General features: G+C 35.3%; 1 pseudogene; it reads right to left on the minus strand.

Moving 5' to 3' along the window:
- Positions 1–1,160: 1,160 nt before the first annotated feature.
- On the minus strand, positions 1,161–10,372 carry LOC122092648 (annotated as a pseudogene).
- Between the last annotated feature and the right edge of the window lie 3,099 nt (positions 10,373–13,471).

A 13,471-nucleotide genomic window follows, 5' to 3' on the forward strand; every position in this document is an offset into this window, starting at 1 on the left:
AAGCAGGCAAAAGAAGATTATAAGTTTTAAATATACAATAAAGATGTCATTTAATCAGTCTGAATATATAATTATACATAATTACATTATATATATATATAAGAATTTTTTTATTGACACCTCTGTCAAATAATTTATAATACAAAAATTTTGACATTTTAATATAGAAAACATTTTTTTCCTAGTGAAGCACTAATGTCATTTCGTCCTTGAAAAATGTGTACGATAGTGACAGTTTGTGATAATGATACACTGATGCCACGTACAGGTTATAATTAAAAATCATTTTATACCCTTATCTTTAAAGAATTTTGGATAAGAAAAAAAAAAAAAAAGAGGGATCAGCCTATTCCAGTCCAACTGAATGTGGGTGGGGTTGGGCTGGACTTCGACTGCGATATCCCACACTGACCTTGGATTGGTTGGGTCAGAGTAAAGCGGGTCAAGGTTATAAAAACCAACTTGACTTAGGCCATTTGCATCCCTACCTACGCTACTCTCTTTGACTACACATATCCCACATAACAAGAAGAACAACAGTAGCAACAATAATAATAATTCAGTCTTATCCCACCTTAATGAAAATGGTTACATAGATCCAAAAGAAACATATTAGAGAAAAATAAAGTCCAAAAAGAAAAAGGAGAATGAAGAGATAAGTAATAAACGTACAAAAAAAATGAATAATTGACATATGAAGGTGCTTGTTTGCTCTTTGGAAATGGATATAAGTTCCTTATAGTAAGCTAGAAATGTGTTCCTTTATTCTTGGATTTCCCGTTTCATTACTCCCCTAAGTGGCCACTTCCCATTGAGGTGGGTGGAGAAGATGTGGTAATTTGTAAAAAAGAATTACTAAATCAAGGATATTCTTACCAACACCCCTTGAGGATCAAATAATTTGTAACCTTTTTTTTTTTTTTTTTTTGCCCTTTTTTTATGTCACAAGTTTTTTTTACGAGGTCATATGTACTTGACATAACTGAAAAACAATAACAACAACTTGTGATAATAACATAATGATAAGTCATTTTTAAATTATTTTTAAAAACTCATTATTACTCATACTTTAATATACTTTCGAGAATAAAAACCAATCGATAATAAAAAAAGTATCAAATTCTAAAAACACCTATAGAGGTGTCAATGAGACAATCTCCTTAATAAATTGGTGGCATATTTAACAATCATTTTCATGCTTTTAGCATATTCCCCTTTATACTCCTCTTTAACCATAACAAAATGAGGAGTGTCAATGCTGCGAGTCCATACACAAGCATTTCTTTCTAATATGTAGGAAAATTAGGATCTACATCATGAGCCCACGCCTCTATACCACCAGTGATATGCCGGGCTGATGTGAAACCCATTCTATGAAGGTATTGAACAGCCCTTTGTGAATCATTACCTCTTCTACATACTACATATAAAGATGCATTTGAACAAGAACTTGTCTGCTCTTCCTCCTGCTTTGAGGCCAAAGATATCTCTGCCAGCCTACCTTCCAAGCTTGACAATGGAACGTTCAAGGACTTTGGCAGCGAAACAATTTTGAAATGGCGTGCAGGACGTACATCCACTAATAGACGTGCTTCTCCATTGATAACTTTCTCTTTGTATTCCTTGTGCTTATTCTTGCACTCTCTGAAAGCAAGTTCAGCTTCAAGGGCAACTGCATTCAATAGGAAAACACACTTTCATCAACACATGTAATATATTTATGATATTATACTCCTTAACACTAGAGTATTACTCCTATCCAGAAAAAGCAAACATGTATGAAAATATGAGATACAGAGAGAAAGAACCATGCCTATGAGCAACCGACGACTTAAATTCATGTACATGAGTTGTTTCAACACTGACTCTTCTATATATATGAGAATCAGAAAACCCAGATCAAGCGAGGAAATGAGTACATTAGCATAATCAGGGAACATGTTATGTACATTTATGGTCCAAATGTCAAAGAATTCTTTTCGAATATCAAGTTGCTTAATTTGGTGTAGTTCGGATCTACAGATCGACAGAGAATTCTATAAAGTAATGTAAAACTAATCCAGAGAATCCTTTTGCATAAGGTTACATAAGGGAAATTTTAAGACTTGCGAATGACAGGCAATTACAAAAATGGATGGGCATTTGTGTTAAGAGGATGCCACAACACATCTCACCAATCAAGTTTTGGTCCAACACGAGTATATAATAGGCACCAAAACATGGTTCAGAGTTGCATTATTTTACAAAACCTGCCACTAACTTTGAACCATTATAGAGTAAAAAAAATTTCCCCATTTTTATGCTGCATTTTCAAGTCAGCTCTCTTAACAAGGCCTCTCTTTTTCCTCAAAAATTGCAAACTTTCACTAATTTTCTTTTTTCATTGTACTTTTTAGTTATTTATGCTGTTATGTGGATAAAAATTTCCATATGGTCAAGAGCGTGCTGCAATTTGTAGAGGTCGTCATCTGAGCATCTGAGGAAATAGAGTCTTGGCACCACTGTCAGATAGCAAGGTAAACACTGGAGATGAATCCAGTGGAAAGACATCTAGAATCTAGATGTGATACATAACACATGAAATGGCTCCTAACTATTAAATTTACAGTGAATGAGTAAACGACTCCTGCTCTTCAGGCAATCATGGAGAACACAGCTCAATGTGAAGATAGAATAACCGAAAGGAGAAAATCTAATCATCGCTAAGCATAGTGACATTTACACTTCATGATATTGTCACGATAGTATAAGGGTGGTCTCACGTGATACTAGGAAGTCATCTCACTGGTGAAGTTTAAGCCCCAAATAAGAAGAAATGTTTCAAATAAAAAAATTTCATTTTATATTTTTATGCTCATTGCGGATTTGAAACTTTGGATCAAATGTTGACCCATTTCCCTTGCTCATATTTGTTCATTTTTGCAGGTTGTAGTTTTCCAAGTCAAATGGGTTCAAGATCCTCTATAACATGGAACAACCCTAGTACAACCATGTGGTAAGTTGTGAAGTGTAAACTTCACAAGCACAATGACAAGTAGAAGGGTGAGATACCAGGCTTCCCTAGTCCATATTCAGCTTCACCACTCCAGATGTTTCCAATTCTGACTGTGAGGTCACAAATCCACATTTACTGTGGACATAAACTCTAAAAACACTGTTCATGGATTATTAAATTTCAATATTTTGTCCCAAAATTTGAAACTTCAACATAAAAGCAATCTCATCCATCAAAATCAGCGAAGGCAATAAATGAATCCATTAACATGGGGCCACTGTTCTGATAGTCAAGAAATATTAATCAAAATACTGATTTTGTAGAGGATACAATTCATTATATAGAAATAATTTTGAGGATTTAATGAGGAATAAGCATTTACATTTTAATGAAACACAACTTATAGCAATGACCGCATACATACAGAATCTGGGGTAAGTGAAAGCCCAAATTGGAAGAGGAAGCTGTTAAGAGTTCAACGAAAGGCCTAGATATTATGATCTAAAATTTATGTCGTTAACCATATGACCTCTGCCCCAAAAACTAAGAAATATGAAAGTAATACTTCATATTCAATAGTTCTGTGTAACAATGAAGGAAATAGTAACTTCACAGGTCTAACTTGCAGACCTATTAATTAAATATACGTGTAAACTGTTTCATAATGAAATCAAGGGGCACTTTGTTTTGAGTATAATAACAAAACCCAATAAATACATCAAGAAGCTCAAGCAATTTAACAACAATGAGCAGCTGACAATGGACGACAAAAGTCTATTAGGAGATGAGGAAAATACCCGAGTTAGTGGAGACTCAGTAAACCTCTCATAATCAAAATCTCGAAATAGTTGCTACGTGAACACTGCTTTATCTTTACAAGCGTCACATTTGGAACACTTTCCTCTTATTTTCACCTGACAACCCCCCCCCCCAAAAAAAATCAGGGACAAATTTTTTTTTTTTGGGTGAAGAACAAAATTGTATTTGACCATAAAATAAAATTCAACACAATGAATACAAAAAATATACAGAATGAGAGACAGGAGCGGAAGTCACATGCCACCTAATCCCATATCAATATTTTTTTCATTTTCCCTTTCTTTTAATTTTCTCTTCTTGGACAAGGGTAGATTTGATGGCTTTACATCCATCTTGAATCCTTTTACTCATAAATTGAATTTTTATTCCTTAGGTCCAAAGAGGTTAATGACTGCCATCTTGTGTTAACAGATGGAATCACAGAATCTCATAAATTGAATTTTTATTCTCGAGATACAGGTTGTTACTCATGGTCAGACCCTTTTGTTAATCTTAGAAATAAGAGGGGGAGGGGAACCCAACAGGTAGAAGACCAATCCCAGAAATACAAAAGAACATCCCAGTTTACTTTATTCCATTGACTTTACGGTTCCTGCTTAAATCAGTTCCCAGTTTGATCAGGTCCATTAATCTAAGTTCAAGTGTACGGCACAGATTACTTCATATAAATAGTAGTGACTTTATCATGGGTCAGTAGCCTATTAGAATGGATGTGTTTTTTCTGTAAATCAACCCAGATTGTAGAACTGATCACTAATCCTAGATAAGAAAATTCAATAAAATAAAGCCCAGTTAATCCTAAGAAGACTAAAACCAAAACCAGGACAATCCAATATTGTCTCATTTATAGATTTTCCCCCCACAACATTTGAAGACTCTGTGGCTCATAGGCATGTCTTAACATATGACCGACTACTCCATGCACAAAGAATTCCAACTTCTGTTAACAATTTCATCACAGGCGGGCGAGAAACTTCCCGCAACAATATGGGATAAATAGTTGAGAAGATTAAGATATATGTATAACTGAACTTAAATAACGAATGAGCATTTTGAATATCAGGGGAGGGTGGAAAGAAAAGAGTTCAAGGAGAACATACAATACGAATTCGTGCTGATAAGGCATCAAAAAGAAGCATTCGTCCTGAGAGGGGTTCACCAATAGCAGTTGCAACTTTTATAGCTTCTAGGGCTTGCGGGCAGCCAATAATACCTGGGACTAGAAAAATGAAAAAAAAAGGCCTAAAATACTAGTTTTGATTAGAAAATATAATTTTTTCAAAATAAGAAACATGCTGATGCAGGTGGGGGACTTATTCTTTTATTTATTTATTTATTTTTTATTGGGGGGGGGTGTGGAGGTTGGGAGAGGTAAGCAGCCATTTGTTGGCAAGTCAGCAGTTGAGGACAGAATCCACCCATCCCAGATCTCGAGAACACTGCAAAAGGGCATACCACCAAATGTAGCTTGGACGAAATAAATTAAAGTAACAAGAACAATGTGTAGCTTGGACGGGAAAGGCAAAACATCCAAAATTGATGAAGATCGTGTCAGATTGGTGTGCACATTAAGTCCCTCCCCAGACACTGCAGTGGCAGCCTGGTGGGAGTCTCATGCACTGGGTATGCCCGTGCCAGATTGGTGCAAAATTGATGCAAAAGGAGCTTTCCAATGTACTTGCCAATTCCCATTGTTGACAAGAGGCTCATTATGGGAAATTCAGTTCTTCGTTTTAAGAAATGTTACATTAATTCATTTAACTACACCTGATTCACATGATTTCTTTTCAATAATAGAGTTCTAAAACCAGGAATACTCATCAACTTGCCAAAGGAGCAAGTTGTTCAAACCCGGTTCACCAGCCCAGGCCGAGATGAACAAAGACATCACCAGAGCTTTCAACAGTTTGGAATACACTGGCTGTTACTTTGCCCTGTCAAAGTAGGTTAAGTACACCAAGCCTTCAAACCTAACACGAGAACTCTGCTGCTGCATTTTTTGCATTTGCCCTTTGCCTAGATCATATGGAAGGAGAGACATAGTTATATTATTCACAGTTCAGTAATCTTGTGAGCTGAAGTGACCACTCTATTACTGTAAAGAACTTCAATAGTTCCTGCAGCAGCGCCCTCCACCATAGGACCATAGTGCAGTTACTTCTCTCCAACATGGTCAGAAAAAATAAATAGAAGACAAGGCCTTAGAACTTCTACCAATTTTATACCTCAGTGAATATGATGGTAATGCAGAATTCAGTGCCTATAACTTAACTTGATTCACACTTACCTACTCCTAAAACTCCACTATCCGAACAGCTTTGACATGCTGTTGTAGGTGGTGGTGTCGGAAATAGGCATCAATAGCATGGACCTCCATTGTCATTGTAAACAGTGAGCTGAAATACAAAATCCATAATAGCAATTATCTCAAGGTTATGTTGAAGGTGCAAATAAAAAATTAACAAATACATAAATCAATGTCAACATGATAAATAAAACCAAAGGCATAAACTAGAGTTATTAAAATATTTAAAAGAAAACAAAAACCTCCAAAACTTTCAAAAGCTATTAAATATTTTACCTGCCCCTCCAATCCCAGTGCAGCACCTGATATAATAAGAGGCTGCAAGAATAAAAATATAATTGGTCAGAAGGTTATATGAAAATTGCACAAGCAAAAGGTCCCTCTCAAATAAAGTTTTGGTTTGAAATAATAAAAGGAAATCAGCAAAGAAATTAAGACCCTTCGCATGAATCAATTATAGGAAGACCCAGAGTTTTGAACAATCAAGCATCCCCCCGCCCCTCTCTTATGGTATGATTAACATCCACGTGTACCGTGTACGTGAAATTATACCCTTACAATGATTTATTGACATAGCACAAGGGATGGGATAGAAAGAGAGGAATCTATCCATCTTGGAGACCAGTATTACTGAAAAATACTTTACAGATAACTCAAGCATTGTGAGTTCTGCAGAAAAAGAGTATCATATACGCACGACAAGAATCTGCAGCAGATTCAACTTTTGATTGACCAATAAATGCTTCCGTATGGATAATCTGAACCACAAAGATGGAAATCAACAGATTAGTCCTCAACATCACAACCACAAATAATGAAAATTACAGTATGGTGTTATGCAACAATTTTTGAATATTAGCTTATAGATGCCAGCAGTCATGGAAACGACAATATTCTAGCAACATTGACCCAATATATATCTATATATATACGTATATACATATATATATACATATATATATACATATGACAATATAGGTGCGGCTAAAGCATATAAGGAGGAATGATAGCTCATGATTCACACAAAAACTAATAATCCTGCAAGTCCACATATTTCCTACATTCCAAAATTAAAATGATAAAGTCAAACACATGGTCATTACTCCTTATAAAGAAAAATGATATTTTGATCATGCTCACTACATAATGCAATTTTAAGCAAATACTAACAGTAAACAGTTTTATCTATGCCTTTGAATAGCTATAATGGGTGGCTGATCCTCCAAAATCCCTGAGAAACTTATAACAGTCCCAATCTTTTGGTTGTACATTAAACAGATGGAGGCAATGAAAAAGTTCATAACCATGGCAATTGCCAAGTACAAGATAGATCGAATGACAAGTGGATCTCCTAAGAAGGATTACCCCAGGAAATCCCTGGAGTGTTATTGCATTGACAGAATCGAAATATATGAACTACAAGAAAGCAGTAAATGTTTTATTATTGTCCAACATAACTATTTTCTGATATGGAGCTAACATCGTTCATATGCAGGACTATTTGACTCCACAGAATATACAATGGTGGAAACTAGGCCAAAGCTCTTATAAACTACATCTAGAATGTGCTTCCTAGATTGCTGCACCAATGTGCTAGATCAATGAAGACAATACGCTTAATGTAGTGTACTTGGCTACATACGGATTCAAATAGCAAGGTCATTTGTAATGGTTTAAATTTGCAAAGAAATTCTATATAAGGTGAGGAGTGAGGACTATCAGGAAGTCTGGAATGAAACCTAATTCAGTTTGGCTTGACCATAATAGGGGGATTCAGTCCAAAGGGCAATAAAATTTTATTCTCTCAAGGAAATAATATAACAAATGTCCATAAATTTTAGTGTGGCTATAACATGACGGAAAAATTTCAAAAATCCGAGCTGACCCTCAAACCAATTGGTTTGCCTACCATCGGATAACAAACAAACTTGTAATAAGAGCCTCTGCAAGGAAAGATAAGTGGAGATTTGGTCTACAATTTGCAGGAAAAAAGAGAAAAAGTAGGGGTGGGGAACTGCCCTCAACGGTAGTAATAAATCAACAAAACCTTCCACCTTTTTATCAGCCATTAAATGATTCAATTCATTTGTTTAGATTTCTTTCCATTTTAGCAAATGACATATCTCATTAGATCAATCCAACTGGCTTCCTTTTCTGGTTAGACTTTAAGTCCGGGCTTTAGGTTTCGACATATGATAAACATAAAACAAAAGAAACTAACGGTGCCAAACCATTGATCTGAGTCAAACGAGTATAACTAGGGTTGCACACAAAAACCTATATTATAATCATTAACAATGCATCATAAACTAAAACTCAATGTGTAGTCATCAGGAGATAATATCACCAGCTGAGTATAAACATATATTAAGTTTGTTTGATGAATACTTTAGACAAGTACCTGGCGGTGAAGATTATTAAGCTCAACAACATCGTGATCAACAATACCCAAGTGACCTGAGAAGAGAAAAGGAAGAATAATGAGTTCTCGAAATAGATAGAATCACGTTCAATAAGAACTGCTACTAATTGCAGGCAATATAGAAGCAACCATCCATTATTTCTGGATGTACTGTAATCATCATTATGATTAAAAGAAAACAAGGAATGGGAAAGAAGATGAATAACCAAAGAACTGAAAAAGAGAATATTAAATATCATTATGCCTAGTGACACGCAATGATTCAAAAATTTCCATGTAAATGGATGCATCCCCACAATCATCACTCAAAGAATTTCCACCCAAAAAAGTTTTAAAAAGTGTCATATTGTTGATATATATATATATATATATCTCCCACTTATGGCCCTCGTAAATTTTCAACTTTGGATAGATCTTTGAGTCATTTTCTTTCTCGCTTGTGCCTGAAATTTTACTGGTGAGATGTGTGAGAGGCCCTCCCTCTATCACATGGATATACTTGTGTAACATGACATGACATGTAGCAAGTTATGAAACCTCAGTGCAATGAGCTGAAATTGACCAGCAACACATTAAAAGTATTTTCATGTAAGACAGTAACTAATAGCGTAATCTAAAACATGGTACCACTAATAAAAGATGCTGAAATTACAGTTCATAATCACCACTGCAGGCGCATTTAAAAGAGAAAAATACTACCAACACCACAAGCTGCAAGATACAACAAAACAGGTGCACCCAAACCTCAGCACCAACCACCAAAATCGAAGAGTTCAACAGACTTGACTGTCCTACAGCAAACATGCCACCAAAGTTAGCAAGGATAAAATAATAGCTATAATTACAGAGAAAGGCTTAAAGTACCAACAGAGACAAAATATGGGGATTCTAAAATGCAAGGAAACAACACGATCCAAAATCACGTTGGGGTTCCTCACAGAAGGTGGAACTAATAATCTTACATCGATGTGGAGACTTATAGGTACTTGGGCACCCTCTACTTAAAGGATAGCTTTTGAGGATTTCTTCCAAGTACCTATAAGTCTCCGCATCAGGCTATGACACTGGAATAAAATCCATCATTTTGCAAGAATATTAGCAAATAGTACAACAAAGGCATTGAACTGAGCTTGACAAACAAAAAATCAAAGCCCGCTCTATTTATAGGAAATCCCAATTCGTCAAAGTTTACATTCAACACTTGTATAGAACCTGACTCCAAAATTTCCAATTTAAGTTAGAACCGACACTAGGAAAATTTGAGAAAGTGTTTCCTTAAGTAGTATTATCTAAACAGGTAAAAACACTTCGAAACCTAATTCCTATAAGCAGAATGAATACGAGGGCACCATTCAACGAAAATTCAAATTCGAAAAAAAAAACTAAAAACATGAATAACGATCAAAGTAAGCCGACCGACCTCGAACTCCAAACGAAGAAAGCAGTAGGTGTCGACTGTATCAGTAGATCATATCAGGAGACAATCCATGTCCAAACCCCGCACCATTGATCAAAGCTGGACGACAATAGCTAGATTCGTTTTCCTCCTCTGTTACGACTTCATTAAGCTCACCTAAACGAGCTTGGAGAAGCGAAATCCGATGCTCTATCTCCCTCTTCTCTAACTTCAACTTTTCGATTTCTCCAATAATTTGAGACGCCTCTCTGCTACCGGAATCCATTACTTGAAGCCGGTAACAGAAATTCAGAGAGTTCAAGCTGTTGCAATACCAGCAAAACCATACGCATGGGACAACTGAGAAAAACGAGGGGCGAGGGAGCAGGGTTTCATTATCGACACCGGTATCGGTCGCCCCGATACTGACAGCAATGTGGATTGGTCGTATCAGATCGGATCGGACTTTATACCCTCAAAATAATGTATCGTTTTTTGTTTTTCAATCAATTTGCCCAACTTGTTCGCCTGTGCTCCATTGCTTTTAGGCTGCGTTTGGTAATCATTCAGAAAAATATTTATAGAGTTTCTTAATTTTATGAGAACAAAAAAACAGGGTAAAGTATTTGATGTCAATTTGGTGTTTTTCTATTTTTTTTAAAACAAAATGGTAAAAAAAATAAATTTTTACCAAATTTTATTTGGGACTCCTAAAATTTTATTAAATAAAATAAAAAAAAAAATAATGAAAAAACAGAGAGGGGACATAGCCCACCTTACCCCATCCTATAATATACAAATCACTATGACACTCGCAAAACCCAAAAGGAAAACCAACAAATGAGGAAATATTACATTCTAAATATTGGTAATCCCGCTTTATCTTCCCGAATTATATAACTAATATTAGATGGGAGATCATTATCACCTTAAAAAATCGAATTTATAATAGATTCACATGCAAAGTTGGCTAATCAATCCGTTGCGCGATTGCTTTCCTGAAATGAAAAGGAGATATAAGCTCTCAGGGAATCGTAGAGATTGATTACTTCCTGAAACCAATACGAGTAGTTCCACAAGATACATGATCTTTGAGAGATAAATTTCACAATTAGGGAGGAGTCAGAGTTAATATAAAAGTCAAATAAGCCCAAATCCTTACATAATACCAATCCATCTCTAAGGGCTCTCATCTCCATCACCGAATTTGTACATACCCCATAAAAATTGGAGAAGGCTGTTAGAACAAGAAAAAAAAAATGTTAGAAACGTAAAATGATGGAACGACAAAACTTTGTTCTGTCATTTCCGTTTCGTTCCAAATACCAAAAAAAAAAAAGTGAAAACTAGAATAATTGTTTATGAAACAAGTCCACCAAACACCATTTTTTTGTTTTAAAATGGCATTTTGACACAGAAATTGAAAGTTATGTTTTTGACACGAAACATCGTTTATGAAACTAAATGACTACAAAAAGTAGCTTTATTCTCATTTTTCTTTTTTCATCTCTCCTCTTCATATCTCTTTTGTTTGGACATTTTTCAATTTTAAAACCGACGTCATTAAGTTGGGAAAATGCTAAGATTGTTGTTACCGTTTCATATTCAGATATTAATATGGCCAATCAGATTCCAATACCTTTAAACCATTTTTTTTTTTTCAGAGCCCCTTAAAAGCAACGTGGCCCTATACCAATGTGGGGCCAATGGGAGTGCATACGAAAATATTAATGGGTTCCACTTTTCATGATGAATGAGGTGGTTATTTCACCCCTTGTGTCTAGGGCATAGGGTCACATTGCCTTGGATTAAGCTCCGTTGTGGTGCAACACAGTGTTCGACACATGTCCAAACATCAGAAACGCCTTAGAATGAAGCCCAAGCTATTTCTAAGCGTTGGATGCATGCCAGACACTGTGTTGTGCCACAAAGAAGCCAAATTTCGCTTCTTTTTTCCCTCTTTGTTATTAGAGTTCACTTAAAATTTCTCACAACTGGGTAAAGCTGTCAATTGCAAACGGAAACAAAACTGAAATCGATAAAATTGTTTATTAATTGGTTTCGATTTGTGATATTAGAATCGTTTGATAGGCGGTTTACTCTGGTTTCTACCTTTCATACCTTGGACTAAATTAGAATTGAACTGATTAACACCCTCACATGCTAGATGTTAAGCAAGTTCGAGCCACCCAAAGCCCATTCTAAGCATAAGAGGGCCTGGGTTGAACTTTTCATCCTCCGAGCTAGCTGGATCAAGGTCTACATTTTCAAGCTTACTGTAGGTCCAGGCCTGGGCTGAGACGTTGGGTTGAGCCAGCCAGCCAGACCAACCCAACCCTGCTATATACACTTCCAGTGGGCTAAGCCACGGGGACGATAGGCTGGGCCTGGGTTTTAAAAAACAAGGCAACGTGGCCCTATTTCACCGCTTGAAACTTGAATACTTAGGGGTCCACTTTTGCATTTTTAATTATATAATTCCAATTTTTTTTGGGTAGAATATAATTAAATTTCAATCACCATATTTTAGACCTTTGATTGAATTGTAGCCGTTCATTTAGCAATTAGAAATTATTATAAAAAATATTAATATAATACGATTTAAGATCAAACCATAAAAAACTTCTGAAAAACTGTAATCGAAATGATATAATTCGACAATCATATTTTAAATTGTTTAAACATTTGATTTAGATCATAATCGTATCTATAGCATTTAATATTCACAAAAACAATTTTTTAGTTTGATTTGAGATTAGACCATCATAAGGTTTTGACAGATTTCAATTGGAAGGATAGAGTTTAATGATAATATTTTAGGCTCCATAACCTTTTGAATTGGATCATAGTTGTTGATTTAACATTCAAATATTATGGTATGGTCTGATCTAAGATAAGACTATCATAAACTTCTCAAATATTCTGATAAAAAGGATATCATTCACCTTTTCTTAATTTTAGTAGGAGTTTTTTTTTTGCCGCCATGCATGAAGAGAATTTAACCAATTGATGTCATTATTTCCTCTGCCTCTTTTTGTACAAAGTCCAAAATGCCCTTATCACTATTCCAAGAATCCTTTCTAACCACATGAACATATGGATTAAAATATTGTGTTTTCACCATGGGTAGAGAAAAACTCTATGAGATGGTGAAAATTAATGAAATGGAGATTCCGCAAAGTAATTATTTTAGGTATATGGGATCAATCATAAATAGAGAAGGTGATATAGAAGATGATATTTCACATAGAATTAAAAAATAGGATGGATAAAATGGAAAAGTGTGTCCCAAGTGTTGTGTGATCAACGTATTTATCATTTGAAATGTGATCAACATAATTATCATTTGAAATTTGAAATGACAATCTTACAAAGACAATCATACAATGGACAATGATGTATGATGCAGAATGTTAGCCAATTAAGGGGCATCATATAGATTAACTCAATGTAGTTGAGAATTGAGATGAAGATGTTGTGACGAATGTCTACAACAAGGAATGACAAAATAAAGAATGATCAAATTAGAATTGA

Source organism: Macadamia integrifolia, chromosome 11 (assembly GCF_013358625.1).
Source record: "Macadamia integrifolia cultivar HAES 741 chromosome 11, SCU_Mint_v3, whole genome shotgun sequence".
Classification (NCBI taxonomy): domain Eukaryota; kingdom Viridiplantae; phylum Streptophyta; class Magnoliopsida; order Proteales; family Proteaceae; genus Macadamia; species Macadamia integrifolia.